This window comes from Schistocerca cancellata, chromosome 9 (assembly GCF_023864275.1).
Source record: "Schistocerca cancellata isolate TAMUIC-IGC-003103 chromosome 9, iqSchCanc2.1, whole genome shotgun sequence".
Classification (NCBI taxonomy): domain Eukaryota; kingdom Metazoa; phylum Arthropoda; class Insecta; order Orthoptera; family Acrididae; genus Schistocerca; species Schistocerca cancellata.
Genome location: NC_064634.1, coordinates 113,603,557 through 113,618,908, shown reverse-complemented (window position 1 = coordinate 113,618,908; position 15,352 = coordinate 113,603,557). Strand labels below are relative to the sequence as shown.

Below are 15,352 nucleotides of genomic sequence, written 5' to 3'. Positions count from 1 at the left end.
GCCCATCCGATGATATAGTGGTCCCAGATTAGTCTAGTCCGATATTTGTTTAGTAGGTATGTATCGTCACGGACAGTAGAACCCTAAGACTAACCAACTAGCGCTGGCTGCGATCGGGAAGCTTGCAGAGTTATTGAATCGCCGCTGGACTGCTGTGTATTCTTCGTGTTTTACTGTCCCTCTTGATACCGATCGACAAAACAGATATCAGACTTGACTAATGTGAGAGCGGTCCATTGAATGGAAACGTAAAATTCCGCTTTAATCAATTTGTTTAAAATGGGAAACAAACCGACGTGAATTTCAGACGGGCGTCGCTTGAAAAGACGTGACGCGCTGTAGTTGTTTGCGCTGTAGTTGTTTGCGCTGTCTGCAGCTACACGATGCAAAAACGAAAATGCGGGCATCTGTTTTAACATAAGAGAAAATGCACCTGGCGTCTCTTAGAGACACCCGGTGTAATATATATCACAAAAGCACTCCGTCTTCAGGCCACAAGTGGCCCGTCGGGACCATCCGACCGCCTTGTCATCCTCATAAGCTGAGGATGCGGATAGGAGGGGCGTGGGGTCATCAAACCGCTCTCCCGGTCGTTATGATGGTTTTCTTTGAACGGAGCCGCTACTATTCGGTCGAGTAGCTCCTCAATTGACATCACGAGGCTGAGTGCACCCCGAAAAATGGCAACAGCGCATGGCGGCAGGGATGGTCACCAATCCAAATGCCGGCCACGCCCGACAGCGCTTAACTTCGGTGATCTGACGGGAACCGGTGTATCTACTGTGGCAAGGCCGTTGCCAATATATATCACAAATAATTGGTTACTTATTGTCGAATACGTCGCGATTTCCAAATGGTTCAAATGGTTCTGAACACTGTGGGACTTAACGTCTGAGGTCATCAGTCCCTTACAATTTAGAACTACTTAAACATAACTAAGCTAAGGACATCACACACATCCATGCCCGAGGCAGTATTCTAACCTGCGACCGTAGCGGTCGCGCGGTTCCAGACTCTAGCGCCTAGAACCGCTCGGCCGACCCGGCCGGCCTGCGATTTCCAATGGGGTACATAAGTAGCAACCTAAGAGTACTGTTTAAATTGCTGCGATTAAAACGAGGGGCAGTAATGTTTACTGTCTTGCTTGCCAGTAATGCTCTGCTGCTTATTCGGAATATGTTGTGATTTTCGAGAGTGTGATTAGGCAGGAATCTAAGAGCACAACTTAAATTGCCCCGAACGAAACGAGCAGCTATCCATATTTATAGTCTTGCTTGTCACAAATATTTAACTGCGAGCAGATCCTAATAACGCTTGCGAAAATTTGTCGGTCAGTACAAGTATCGCACCAGATGAGCGAGGAACGCCGCATGACCACTTTCGGGCAAAATACTAGCGCATTTCCTATTTTTAGTCACTATTATATCGTAAGCAGTGATGGTACTTTAACACGTGCGAAGGTACTTCAGATACGGAGAGAACGTGGAGTGCCAGGGCCAGAAGGCGAGGGACGGGCGCGTGGCCCCCGCGACAGGCTGGTAACGGTGCGGCGCCGGGTGCAGACGGCCATTGTCTGGTGGCCGGGCTCAGCCAGAAACTCCAACGGCCCGCTAGCCGCTACCGGGGAGCTAGCTGCCTCCCTGTCTGCGCGGCAGAGGCCTACGCCGCTGCGGTGCTGCCGCGCGCCACACGGCCATGGCACGAGCGCCGTACAGCGTAGAGAGACTTACTCACCTTACAAACTGAGCTGCGTCCTCCTCGGCTTCACTGCCTTTCGAAGGAACTGACATATGCGGGGTCGTCCATTGATAGTGACCGGGCCAAATATCTCACGAAATAAGCATCAAACGAAAAAACTACAAAGAACGAAACTCGTCTAGCTTGAAGGGGGAAACCAGATGGCGGTATGCTTGGCCCGCTAGCTGGCGCTGCCATAGACCAAACGGATATTAACTGCGTTGTTTTTTAAATAGGAATCCCCATTTTTTATTACATATTCGTGTAGTACGTAAACAAATATGAATGTTTCAGTTGGAGCACTCTTTTCGCTTTGTGATAGATGGCGCTGTAATAGTCGCAAACGTATAAGTACGTGGTATCATGTAAAATTCCGCCAGAGCGGACGGTATTTGCTTCGTGATACATTACCCGTGTTAAAATGGACCGTTTACCAATTGCGGAAAAGGTCGATATCGTGTTTATGTATGGCTACTGTGATCAAAATGCCCAACCGGCGCGTGCTATGTATGCTGCTCGGTATCCTGGACGACACCATCCAAGTGTCCGGACCGTTCGCCGAATAGCTACGTTATTTAGGGAAACAGGAAGCGTTCAGCCACATGTGAAACCTCAACCACGACCTGCAACAAATGGTGATGCCCAAGTAGGTGTTTTAGCTGCTGTCGCGACTAATCCGCACATCAATAGCAGACAAATTGCGCGAGAATCGGGAATCTCAAAAACATCGGTGTTGAGAATGTTACATCAACATCGAATGCGCCCGGACCATATTTCTATGCACCAGGAATTGCATGGCGACGACTTTGAACGTCGTGTTCTGCCACTGGGCACAAGAGAAATCACGCGACGATGACAGATTTTTTGCACGCGTTCTATTTAGCGACGAAGCGTCATTCACCAACAGCGGTAACGTAAACCGGCATAATATGCACTATTGGGCAACGGAAAATCCACGATGGCTGCGACAAGTGGAACATCAGCGACCTTGGCGGGTTAATGTATGGTGCGGCATTATGGGAGGAAGGATAATTGGCCCCCATTTTATCGATGGCAATCTAAATGGTGCAATGTATGCTGATTTCCTACGTGATGTTCTACCGATGTTACTACAAGATGTTTCACTGCATGACAGAATGGCGATGTACTTTCAACATGATGGATGTCCGGCATACAGCTCGCGTGCGGTTGAAGCGGTATTGAATAGCATATTTCATGACAGGTGGATTGGTCGTCGAAGCACCATACCATGGCCCGCACGGTCACCGGATCTGTCGTCCCCGGATTTCTTTCTGTGGGGAAAGTTGAAGGATATTTGCTATCGTGATCCACCGACAACGCGTGACAACATGCGTCAGCGCATTGTCAATGCATGTGCGAACATTACGGAAAGCGGACTACTCGCTGTTGAGAGTAATGTTACATGTATTGCCAAATGTATTGAGATTGACGGACATCATTTTGAGCATTTATTGCATTAATGTGGTATTTACAGGTAATCACGCTGTAACAACATGCGTTCTCAGAAATGAGTTCACAAAGATACATGTATCACATTGGGACAACCGAAATAAAATGTTCAGACGTACCTACGGTCTGTATTTTAATTTAAAAAACCTACCTGTTACCAACTGTTGGTCTAAAATTGTGAGCCATATGTTTGTGACTATTACAGCGCCATCTATCACATAGCGAAAAAAGTGGTCCAACTAAAACATTCATATTTTTTTACGTACTACACGTATGTGTAATAAAAAATGGGGGTCCCTATTTAAAAAAAAAAAACGCAGTTGATATCCGTTTGACCTATGGCAGCGCCATCTAGCGGGCCAATCATTGCGCCATCTGTCTTCCCCCTTCAAGCTAGACAAGTTTCTTTCTTTGTAGTTTTTTTCGTTTGACGCTTATTTCGTGAGATATTTGGCCCGGTCACAATCAATGGACCACCCTCTATATAAAAGTACCCGACCACGGATAGAATATCGTCTAAAATCGTTCACCAGAGAAAAGGCAAATAAACCTCATCGGACATTAGTACGATGCTACATCGGACAATGCAAGAGAATGCAACGAAGCAGCCCAACTGACTGCTAAAATACGCAGGTCATTCCCGTTTTCAGATAGGGTTATCTGAAATACGTACACACATCGCTGACGTAAGTCTGTTGTCTAATTCCAAGGGTGGGGGAGGGGGTGCACGTTTCATGCTCACTAATTATGATCTTTCTGCAGACCGAAAATCGCTCACGACACCCACAAGTTAGCAGATACCGGCGCTCAGGAGCTGTTCGACTATTGGAACAGCGTACGACGGTACGGAATTTTAGATTGGCGTTGTGAGTGATAAAAATTACAAGCAAAGGGAACACGCGGGTGCACACCAACCTATATACAAGTGCCGTAGTGCATAATGTCGGAATCTCCGTAATGCTACTCGCAGATGATGCTGTTGTACACGAAGAAGTAGCAACACTAAAAAATCGTAGAGAAATTCGGGAAGACCTGCACAAGACGCTTCGTGCACATATTGGCAGCTGATCCTCGTCATAAACAAATCTAACGTACTGCGCATAAATAGGCAGAAAGACTCATTATTTAGTGTTTATACGTTTGCAGAACAGTCACTGGAACCAGTGACATCTGCTAAAAATGTAGAAGTATGCCTGCAGAACGATTTAAAGTACGCTATTTTATGTACGAATAAAGTACTAATGGTGTGCTGATTGATTCAGTGACGGTAATACACGTTTTGACGTAACGTTGCGATGCGACGTGAAATGGAACGCGCACGTCAGTTGCAATGACGGCGAATGCTTGGTATCGAAATACGGACAATTCGGGGAAACTGTACCGCATCTATAAAGCAGACCGCGTACAAAACGGAGGTGCCACCCGTTTTTGACTATAGCTGAGCGCCTGGAGTATCCTCCAATCATATTAAAGAGAGATGCAATGGTAGATCTGTTTCCTTTCGGTTCGATCGTCATGTGTGTGTTAGGGAAATACTATGTGAACTTACATGCGAATTGTTCGAGGGGGCCGCGCGGGATTAGCCGTGCGGTCTAAAGGCGCTGCAGTCATGGACTGTGCGGCTGGTCCCGGCGGAGGTTCGAGTCCTCCCTCTAAATAGAACGCGTGCAAAAAATCTGTCATCGTCCCGTGATATCTCTTGTGCCCAGTGGCAGAACACGACGTTCAAAGTCGTCGCCATGCAATTCCTGGTGCATAGAAATATGGTCCGGGTGCATTCGATGTTGATGTAACATTCTCAACACCGACGTTTTTGAGATTCCCGATTCTCGCGCAATTTGTCTGCTACTGATGTGCGGATTAGCCGCGACAGCAGCTAAAACACCTACTTGGGCATCACCATTTGTTGCAGGTCGTGGTTGACATTTCACATGTGGCTGAACGCTTCCTGTTTCCGAGTCCCATAAGATTTCACACACATTTGTTCGAGGGGGACGATCTTTTCGCGACATGTTATTGAGGAAATTTCGAGGACCGCATTTGCAACTGGCTGCAGAGAGATTCTCCTACCTCCAACATTCATCTCGCGTGAGGACCGCATGGAAAGGAGACGGAAGATTGCGCTACGTACAAACCACCAACTTTCATATCGAGCAATGATCACCATTCAAAGATAAGGCAAATTAGAGCTCGTACTGAGGGGTTCAGACAGTTGTTTTTCCCTCGCGACCCGCGAGTGGAACAGGGGGGGGGGGGGGGGGGGGGGAAATATGACTTCGGCGCGAATAGTGCCCTCCACCTCACACCGCTTGGTGCCTAGCGTAGTATATATGTAGATGTACGCAGGATTACAGGCAATTTCTACCCTTTCTGTTTGCAAGTGGCAAAGGAAAGAGAACGATCAGCAGTGGTTTAAATTAACCTATTCCGTGCAATGTACTTCAGCATGCGGGTTATACAGGGTGTATCAAAAAGAATCATCCGATTTGGCACGTCTGTATTTCTGAAACTAATAAACATATACAGTGAATTTTGTTTTTGAGTTTCTCGTTCATCAAAAGACTATTTCTTTCATAACTTTTCATAGGTGTTCAATATGTCCCCCTTGAGATGCACGGCGTATGTCAATGCAGTATTCAAATTGTTCCCACAATCCAGCGAGCATGTCTTCAATTACAGCTTCCACAGGTGCCGTTATGCGATGTCTCAGTTTATTCATTGCTGTTGATAACGGAGGCACAAAAACAGAGTCTTTTATAAACCTCCCCACAAGAAATAACCACATACAATCAGGTCGGGTGACCTTGGAGGCCAGTAATGTAAGGCTGACTCATTTTGTCCAGTGCAACCAATCCATCATTCAGTAATCCTTTGATTTAAAAATATCCACACTTCGAGATGCCAGTGTGGCGATGCCCCATCCTATTTGTAAATGAAGTCGTTCAAATCAGTCATGGACCGTACACCTTTTCCCGTGAAACTGCACAAAACACAATAATTTTTGGAGAGTCCCTCTCATGCAGCACTATTTCAGGTGGTTGTTCCGTACGCCATATTCTCACGTTATGACGGTTCACCTTTCCATTTAAATGGAATGTTGCCTCGTCACTAAACACTAAGCATGGAAGAAAGCTGTCATACCGAACTTGCCAAGAACGAAATTGCAGAACTCCACGCGTTGTTATTTGTCACCTTCATGAAAAGCGTGCAGGAGCTGAATTTTGTATGGTTTCATGTGTAAGCGTCGACGCAACACATGCCAGACGGATATCGGGGGCATGATGAGCTGAGCTGTCGAGCTGCACGGCGAACGGATTTTTGCGGACTCCGTGTACGGCGGATGCGTTCGACATCTGTGTCACGCACTCGGGGACGGCCCGGCTATTTGCCTTTTTTGTTTCTCGGAATTGTTAATGCCATCGTCTAATGTTCTGTGCTATAGAAGGATCCACACCATACCGAGTACGAAAGTCACGCTGAACAGTTACTACTGACCCACACTGCGCAAAACGGAACGCAAAGACCCTTCTGATGTTCCGACACCATTTTTACTAGAACTGAAGTAGGCGCATACTGCTACTACCTAGCTGGAACCCAGTACAACTCGGGAGTTTGCTCTTTCCGACAGTACGTTGTTCACGCACATATCTTATTCAACAGAATAACTACGATTTTTTTTTAAATCGGATGATTTTTTTATACACCCTGTATTTGTAGATAAAGATGTAGAGTGCCATAAAATAAAAAAGGTTTTCAGGAGTAGCTGGAACAAACATTATTAGAAGTCTATGTGAGTGGTGTCTGTTCTTTCGGATATGTCAGAAAGAACAGACACCACTCTTTTGCGCGGTGAAGGCTAATTCGTGGCTTAATATCTGCTACCACTCACAAATATTTTGACATATTTAATTTTCTTAAATGTTCAGGTGCAGGAAAGCTCGTAATCAGGCTTCTACTAGAGTGAAAATAATAAATAAATGCTGTCTGATTTTCCTAAAAAAAAAGTAATTTCAGTGACGACTCTTTGCCCAGCACATTTCTCTTGAGTATGAAATGTCAAACGCGTTTAATGTTTTCGCTTTACAAAGAATACATGATCCGATCTATACATCTAAGCCTTTCGCATTCATAAAATTTACAAGTTCAACGCCTGTGATTGGCAGTTAAAAAAGAAGGCAATGATATTTAAAGACGAAGGGCTACTATGACCACCTGGTCGTTTGTGTACAAAAATGACGAATTGCAATATTGAGGCGTAAAATAATGCTCTGAGTGTGCTTCCGAGACTGGAGTAAAAGTAGTGTTTCATGTTACAATGTGAAGCAGATTTACTTTAAGTATTAAAACTGTCACAAGATTTTCCACACAACTACGAAAAATACCGGCAGATCCTAGCATCATACTGGAATAGACGAACATCTGACGAGCAACATCGAATTGCAAAAGACTGAACGATTCAATGAATGGATAACGACTCTGCTCTTTATAAACAGAGCAAATAATAGTGGCAGATAGTTTACCGTTTGTATTCATACACAGACACGATTCCGCAGTTTTTTCTATTGGAATAACGGCAGGCTCACTGAGTCTGCAAAATCTGTGAGATGCTCCGTGGTGCTCAGTTACCTGTGACATGGCCGGCGGTAAAATGTATAATTGAGTTCTATCTAGTTACGTCGCCGTAGAGAAAGGAGGGGGAGAGAGCGAGCATTTTCCATCTAAAAATGGCATTGGCTGGGCAGGAATGGCACAGGTCCGTGGGCAGAACATCGACCGGCTGAGCTCATTAGCATTATTCATGGCTGCCCTTGTGCGGGCTATCGCATCTGCCCGATGTTTATACAGCAGACCTGCGGGCGCGAGCCGGGCAGACTCGAAATGTTTCCTCCCGTCTCGGTAGCGTCGCCAAAGTAGGTGTCTGCGTACGGCACTCCGTACGGATTCACTCAAATATACTTCATACCGTGTGCCTCGGAACTTGGCTTAGCTGAAAAGTGTTATCAGTTGGTATCGCCATACGTCTACGTTTAACACGACGACATCTTCCATTCAGTAAAGACAGGGAGGAAGAATTCAAAAGAAGCTGAAGTACATACTTTCCGATGCTCTTGCTGGAGTTGGAAGCTGCTGTTCCTGCTTTTTCTGTATTTGCGAATTGAATTTGAATTTTTAAACTCCACCTTCATAAACAGAAAAAAGGGGAAAAATCTAGTTTTGTGAAAGAGGGAGCTTAAAAAATCAAACTATGCAAATTTTGTGCGTTCAGTGTTATTTCCTGAATGTTCAGATTACTATCTAGCACTGTCACCAGCAGTTGTGACACTATTGAATCGTATCGAACAGAAACACTGAATGAAGTAGATTGTGCGAGAATGATATACTTAGTACAGCTCCTTTCATGCTATTCGCGATGTATACACTCAATTGTCAGTCTTGCAACACATTGGCTGTGGTGTTTTCATTCCGAGAATTATTTATCTGATTACTCTTTCGGACGAACGTGCATTCCATGTCAGCAGTAAGAAGGCGCGGTTCCAGCGTGCAGCGGTGTTGATTGGTCGCTTGACGTGATAGGTTCTTTTGCTGCGTCGCCTCAATGTCTTCCTTGTCACTCCATTTTCCTTTCCCACTCCGTGATACACAAGAGTTCGCAGCCCTGAACCTTCATATGTGTGTGATTTTCTTCTATTTCACAGTTCAATTGCCTCCCTGTTTTTCTGTTTTTACCGCAAATATTTTGACACTGTCACTGTTTGAATGCATTTCCGACCGTTGCATGGGAAACCCACAAACCACAAAAATTCAGTAATCTGGTCTTACGTCTTTACTGTATGTGTACAATGAGTAAAATTTCGTTATTTGTTATCCTTGTACGCGTTGCAGTTTTAATGGCCAACACTGTCGTTCGAAAATATTTACAGGGTATTCGGAAATTCCCGTTACCAGCTTCTAGCACTTTTAGAGGGGAGTGAATAGATAGTAGAAGATGAGGCAAATAAATGGCCCGGACGAGTGCCCACGATTGGACGTGAACGTGTACATATTGCCGCACCCCGTGACGTGCACACCACGTGCACGCCACCATATGATCTACACCGGTCCAGAGCGTTAGGCGGGCTGCGTCAGTGTGAGCGAAGCAGTGCAAGGGGGGTGATGGCACTCACAGTGCAGCAACGTGTGTGCGTTGTGGAATGTTGTGACAACAACGTCTTGGAGACGGTGTGGTCAGTTATTTGCTGAGACGTTTAATGGTGTCAAAGTGCCTGCAGAGTGCCATGCAATGCTTGGTCGGAAAATGGCGTCAGACAGGATCTGTTTGGAACATGTCAAAAAACATTCCGAAACGTGCTTGCACAGCAGAAAATGTGGCTGCAGTTCACCAGAAAATACTTCAGAATCCTACCAAATCAAGCCGACGCCCCTAGCAAGAGACCAGCATTTCCTTTCCTGTGCTGCGTTTCTTTGTACACTGGAACTCTGTTCTTTGGGCCACTTTCATTTGCCCCATCCAGTATTTTGAATTGGAATCTATGTCCGGACATTTGAAAACGTGTTAGTAATGCGACCATTTTTACAAGTAAATGATTAGGCGTGGCCCAGTACATCACTTGTGTAACAATTCCACTCATTAATAATCAAAGAAACTGCTCGCGTACTCTTGACGGCTTCTTTTCAATTTGGTGCAGCACGGCCTCTTCCACTTCGGGCGTGCGCCGTCTCCTGGGAGCACCAGTCACGCCTGCTGACTACGAAGGCACCCTGTCTCGAAGCCGTTGCGTTATTGTGGCGAAAAGGGTAGGCTGTGGAATCGCGCGTTGTTTATAACAGTCTTAATAAAGGCGACGAACAGCTTCTCCTTTACGGTGAGCTTCGTCACACAGAAGGATCATGTATGTGTATTCTGGGAACGTGTACCCAACCCTGTTGCTCTAACACAGACACGCGAATGACGCTCGAACCATGTCATAAGGGTAGGATGGACATCAATGTCGTCGACTCATCCGACGTAACCCCCCCCCCCCCCCCACCCCTACACTGGTGCATTTCTACCTAGCAAACATATTTTCAAACGCCTGTAGCACGAGACGGTAAGTTTCCGGACATGCGTTCCTATTCAGAAAAATATGTGCTCACTTCCCTCTGAAAGTTCGAGAATTTTCTAACCCTGTATTTTACCATGTCCGTCAAGCTTGCGACTGGTCGAATCAAGTGATTAGTAAAAGTAGTGAATGTAGTGAACACAATTACTTTTTATTTCGGTGATTTTACTGCCTCACATTCAGCTGGACAGTCACGTTGTACTGTAATTTAGGTGTCAATGGGTTCAAAGTTATCGTCAGTGGCGGCCCCCACCTCCTGCAACTGTGATGGGACCGCACTAGTTAACTAGATACATAAATGATTTGATTGATAGGGTGAGCAGCAGTCCGCGTTGATTACTCTGTGATGTTAAGGGTCAATATAGTCGTCGCGGGATAACTTTGATAGTATTTGTGTTTCGTTTAATGATGGCAGTTTGCTGTAAGTGTAGGGAAATCTAATTTAATACAGATGAGTAGGGAAAACAGTTCTATAATGGAATACTGTACAGTAGTAGTGGTATGCTGCTTGAAGCAGGTGTAGGCGTAATATTGCAAAGCTGTATGAAATTTAGTACATAAGGTTGGTAGTAAGGTAGACGAATTGTCGACTTCGTTTTATTGGGGGAATTTTACGAACGTGTAGGTCATCTGTGAAGGGAGACAGCGTATGGAATACAAATGCGACTCGTTCTTGAGTACTGCTCTAGTGTTAGGGATCCCTATCGGGTTGGAATGAAGGAAGACGTCGAAGCAGGTTAGGAGCGCGCTGCAACTTCTGTTACCCGTATGATAAGCGAGTACTACCGAGATGCTAAGTGATCTCAAGTGGGAATCCGTGGAGGGAACGAAATGGTCTTTTCGCGAAACACTGTTGAGAAAATCCAAAGAACTGGCTTTTGTGGCGGCTGACAGCAGAACGATTCTGCTGCCCACAGCGAACGTTTCGCACAAGGACCGCGAGGACAAGACGACAAGACGAAAGGAATAAGATTTTCATTCTGCAGCGGAGTTGCGCTGATATGATACTTCCTGGCAGATTAAAACTGTATGCCGGACCGAGACTCGAACTCGGGACCTTTGCCTTTCGCGGGCAAATGCTCTACCGACTGAGCTACCCAAGCACGACTCACAACCCGTCCTCACAGCTTTACTTCTGCGAGTACCTCGACTCCTACCTTCTAGACTTGCCCGCGAAAGGCAAAGGTCCCGAGTTCGAGTCTCGGTCCGGCACACAGTTTCAATCTGCCTGGAAGTTTCAAGACGAAATGAATTAGTCCTCGTAGGAAGGCTTCTAATGGTCGTTTTTCTCTCGCTGTATTTGCGAGTGCAGCAGGAATGGGAATGACTAATATTGGTACCAGGTACCCTAAGCCATGCACGGCATGGTGGCCTGCGGAATGTAGGTGTAGTTCGCTCTTACTTGCACACCACCCTAGCCAGAGGAGCAGCGCGAGCAGTCCGCCGCCTGCTGGACCGAGATGTGCCGATTGGGAGGGAGCGGCGAGTGCGTGGCGTCCGGAAGACTGGGCAGAGCCACGGCGCGTCCCAAGGCTGGCCGTTGTGTAGGTTAGTGAGGAGACGGGAGCAGGGCGGAGCGCACGACGGAACAGGTTTTCCCGCCCCCGCAGCCGCCGCGTGCTTTCCCTCTGACCGTGTGCTGCCCGCCGTCCCACGCGCACTGCACCGGGTATTTAACACTTCAGAAATACAAGCTGTGTGTGCGCGTGGCAGACAGCTCAATGGCAGGTATTAACATTTATTAAGAACACCTCCGTATATCCATCGTGGATGACGAACTGCGACTGTGCTTCAAATTGGCGATTTACCTGGTAATAAATACGCAGCCAGTCGATATTTACGATTTATTAAGGGGGTAGAGCGTCAAACGGGCCGACTTGGGCCAGGAGAGGCATCACAGGACATTTTAATTTCCAGTGTCTATACTTTTACAAATAAATTCATAAAACTTTGTCAACATCACATAGATGCCATGTTTCTTGACTTCAGCAAGGCGTTCGATACAGTTCCCCACAGTCTTTTAATGAACAAAGTAAGAGCATATGGACTATCAGACCAATTGTGTGATTGGATTGAAGAGTTCCTAGATAACAGAACGCAGCATGTCATTCTCAATGGAGAGAAGTCTTCCGAAGTAAGAGTGATTTCAGGGAGTGTCATAGGACCGTTGCTATTCACAATATACATAAATGACCTTGTGGACGACATCGGAAGTTCACTGAGGCTTTTTGCGGATGATGCTGTGGTGTATCGAGAGGTTGTAACAATGGAAAATTGTACTGAAATGCAGGAGGATCTGCAGCGAATTGACGCATGGTGCAGGGAATGGCAATTGAATCTCAATGTAGACAAGTGTAATGTGCTGCGAATACATAGAAAGATAGATCCCTTATCATTTAGCTACAATATAGCAGGTCAGCAACTGGAAGCAGTTAATTCCATAAATTATCTGGGAGTACGCATTAGGAGTGATTTAAAATGGAATGATCATATAAGTTGATTGTCGGTAAAGCAGATACCACACTGAGATTCATTGGAAGAATCCTAAGGAAATGCAATCCGAAAACAAAGGAAGTAGGTTACAGTAACCTTGTTCGCCCACTGCTTGAATACTGCTCAGCATTGTGGGATCCGTACCAGATGGAGTTGATAGAAGAGATAGATAAGATCCAACGGAGAGCAGCGCGCTTCGTTACAGGATCATTTAGTAATCGCAAAACCGTTACGGAGATGATAGATAAACTCCAGTGGAAGACTCTGCTGGAGAGACGCTCAGTAGCTCGGTAGGGGCTTCTGCTAAAGTTTCGAGAACATACCTTCACCGAAGAGTCAAGCAGTATATTGCCCCCTCTTACGTATATCTCGCGAAGAGACCATGAGGATAAAATCAGAGAGATTAGAGCCCACACAGAAGCATACTGACAATCCTTCTTTCCACGAACAATACGAGACTGGAATAGAAGGGAGAGCCGATAGAGGTACTCAGGGCACCCTCCGCCACACACCGTCGGGTGGCTTGCGGAGTATGGATGTAGATGTAGATGTAGATGGATTCAGGATTCACACTCATTGCAGTGGAAGTTCGGAAACATAACCAAATATTTTTTTTACGCGTTAAATTTCATGATTTTTTCACTTACTAATGGCTGCATTTGTTGCTATAGGTACACTTTCCTTCATAAGTTAGAGAGATGGTTCGATGAATTTTGCACAGCATACATACCATACTTACAGGTGTATGAAACTCTAGAATTTATTTGATTTACGAAAAACGAATGATTTGTTGTATTTTAAACTTCATGTTTAGAAAAACACAAATTTTGTAGTTAATTACCTCAATTTTTACCACAGTTTTTAATAGATTTGGAAAATTCTAGACTTTCATACACCTTTAAGTATGGTTTGTATGATGTGCAAAATTCATCGAAGCATCTGTCTTACATATGAAGGAAAGTGTACCTATAGCAACAAATGTTGCCATTAGTAAGTGAAAAAATGATGAAATTTCAGATGTAAAAAAAATTACTTCGTTATGTTTTCGAACTTCCACTGCTATGAGTGTGAATTCTGAATCCTTTCTGGTCATGCTGACAAAGTTTTATGAATTTATTTGTAAAAGTATAGCCAGTGGAAATTAAAATGTCCTGTGGTGCCTCTCCTGCTCCAAGTTGGCCCGTTTGACGTCCTACCCCCCTTAAACCATGGGCAGTTTTCGAGCCACTGCAGGCTCATCATCAGATGGAGGTGTTACAAGAACCAATTGCACCAAGGGTAGCTAGATTCAGTGCTGAGGCTCCTGCCGGAAATGACGGAAATTTAGTAATCGGTGATGAAACGTTCACGAACCCGAAAGTTTTTTTATGTTTTACGTATTTAGAGTGCACTGCCTTGTGGTATCCATATTAGATCTCTTCGTATACAACCCATATTAAAATTTTGTTGCCAATATAAAAACACTCCTGCAGCTAGCAAAATTCACTGAAATATAATATCTCTACTAGTAATAGTTGTACTGTAATACAACGTATCTCTTGCCAACCGTGATGTAGTAAAGTGTAATATCTGTTCTTTCTAAAACACCGAGTGTTTACTTTCTGTGGATCAGTGTAAAACCAAGTGCAGCTAAATATTGTGTATCTGTGTACATTGCTTAATAATGTACATTAAACTACAAGGTAGTGCAGTGTAAGTGCCTAAAACATAAAAATTTGCGGTTCGTGAACGTTTCGTCGCCGATTATTAAATTTCCGTCATTTCCGCCAGGAGCATCAGTACTGCATCTATCTACATTTAGTTCTCGTAACACCTCCATCCATCTGGTGATGAGCCTGTAGTGGCTCGAAAACATATTCATGGTCGAGTAAACCGCAAAAAAGCGACTGGTTGCATACTTATTGCAAGTAGCCAATTTATTAAGAATGATACGTCATCGATCAGTCTGGACTGCTTAGAATGCGTCAGGAGTACGCTGAACTACCATCATAATATAACAACAAAGCGGATATTATAGTATTTAAAGCACATTATCAGTGTTGCTACACCTGGGCCGGTGAAACATGTCACTTAACAGCTCGCGTGTAGCTGGCTTGCCGGCCGAGGTGGCCGGGCAGTTCTAGCCGCTTCAGTCCGGAACCACGCAGCTGCTACGGTCGCAGGTTCAAATCCTGCCTCGGGCATGGATGTGTGTGATGTCTTTAGGTTAGTTAGGTTTACGTAGTTCTAAGTCTAGGGGACTGATGACCTCGGATGTTAAGTCCCATAGTGCTTAGAGCTATTTTTTGTAGTTGGCTATCCTGCAATTGCGAGCTTGCAATAGCTGCCCCGCACACGTTCGCAGCTCCGTATTATGTTTTGTAAACGTAAACTACAGTAAACACTTGTATAGGCCGTCACGTAATAATGTATATGTAAGTACAACAAAGCACGTTTTTCGAACAATGGAGAGAACAACGACGGAGAAAAACCGGTTGATACTATATGAAGCCGCGAAATAAACAAGACCCAGGGTTAATGACAATATCTATGACAAGTCGTTCCGTGTTAAT

General features: G+C 45.1%; 1 protein-coding gene and 1 non-coding gene across 2 annotated transcripts in view; one reads left to right on the top strand and one right to left on the bottom strand.

Annotated features, from left to right (window-relative positions):
* LOC126100190 (mitogen-activated protein kinase-binding protein 1) overlaps positions 1-15,352 on the top strand; it is a 366,221-nt gene that overhangs the window by 44,830 nt on the left and 306,039 nt on the right. The window lies entirely within an intron of this gene.
* On the bottom strand, positions 11,337-11,411 carry Trnas-cga (transfer RNA serine (anticodon CGA)). The gene has a single exon. It is a non-coding gene; the product is annotated as a tRNA-Ser (tRNA).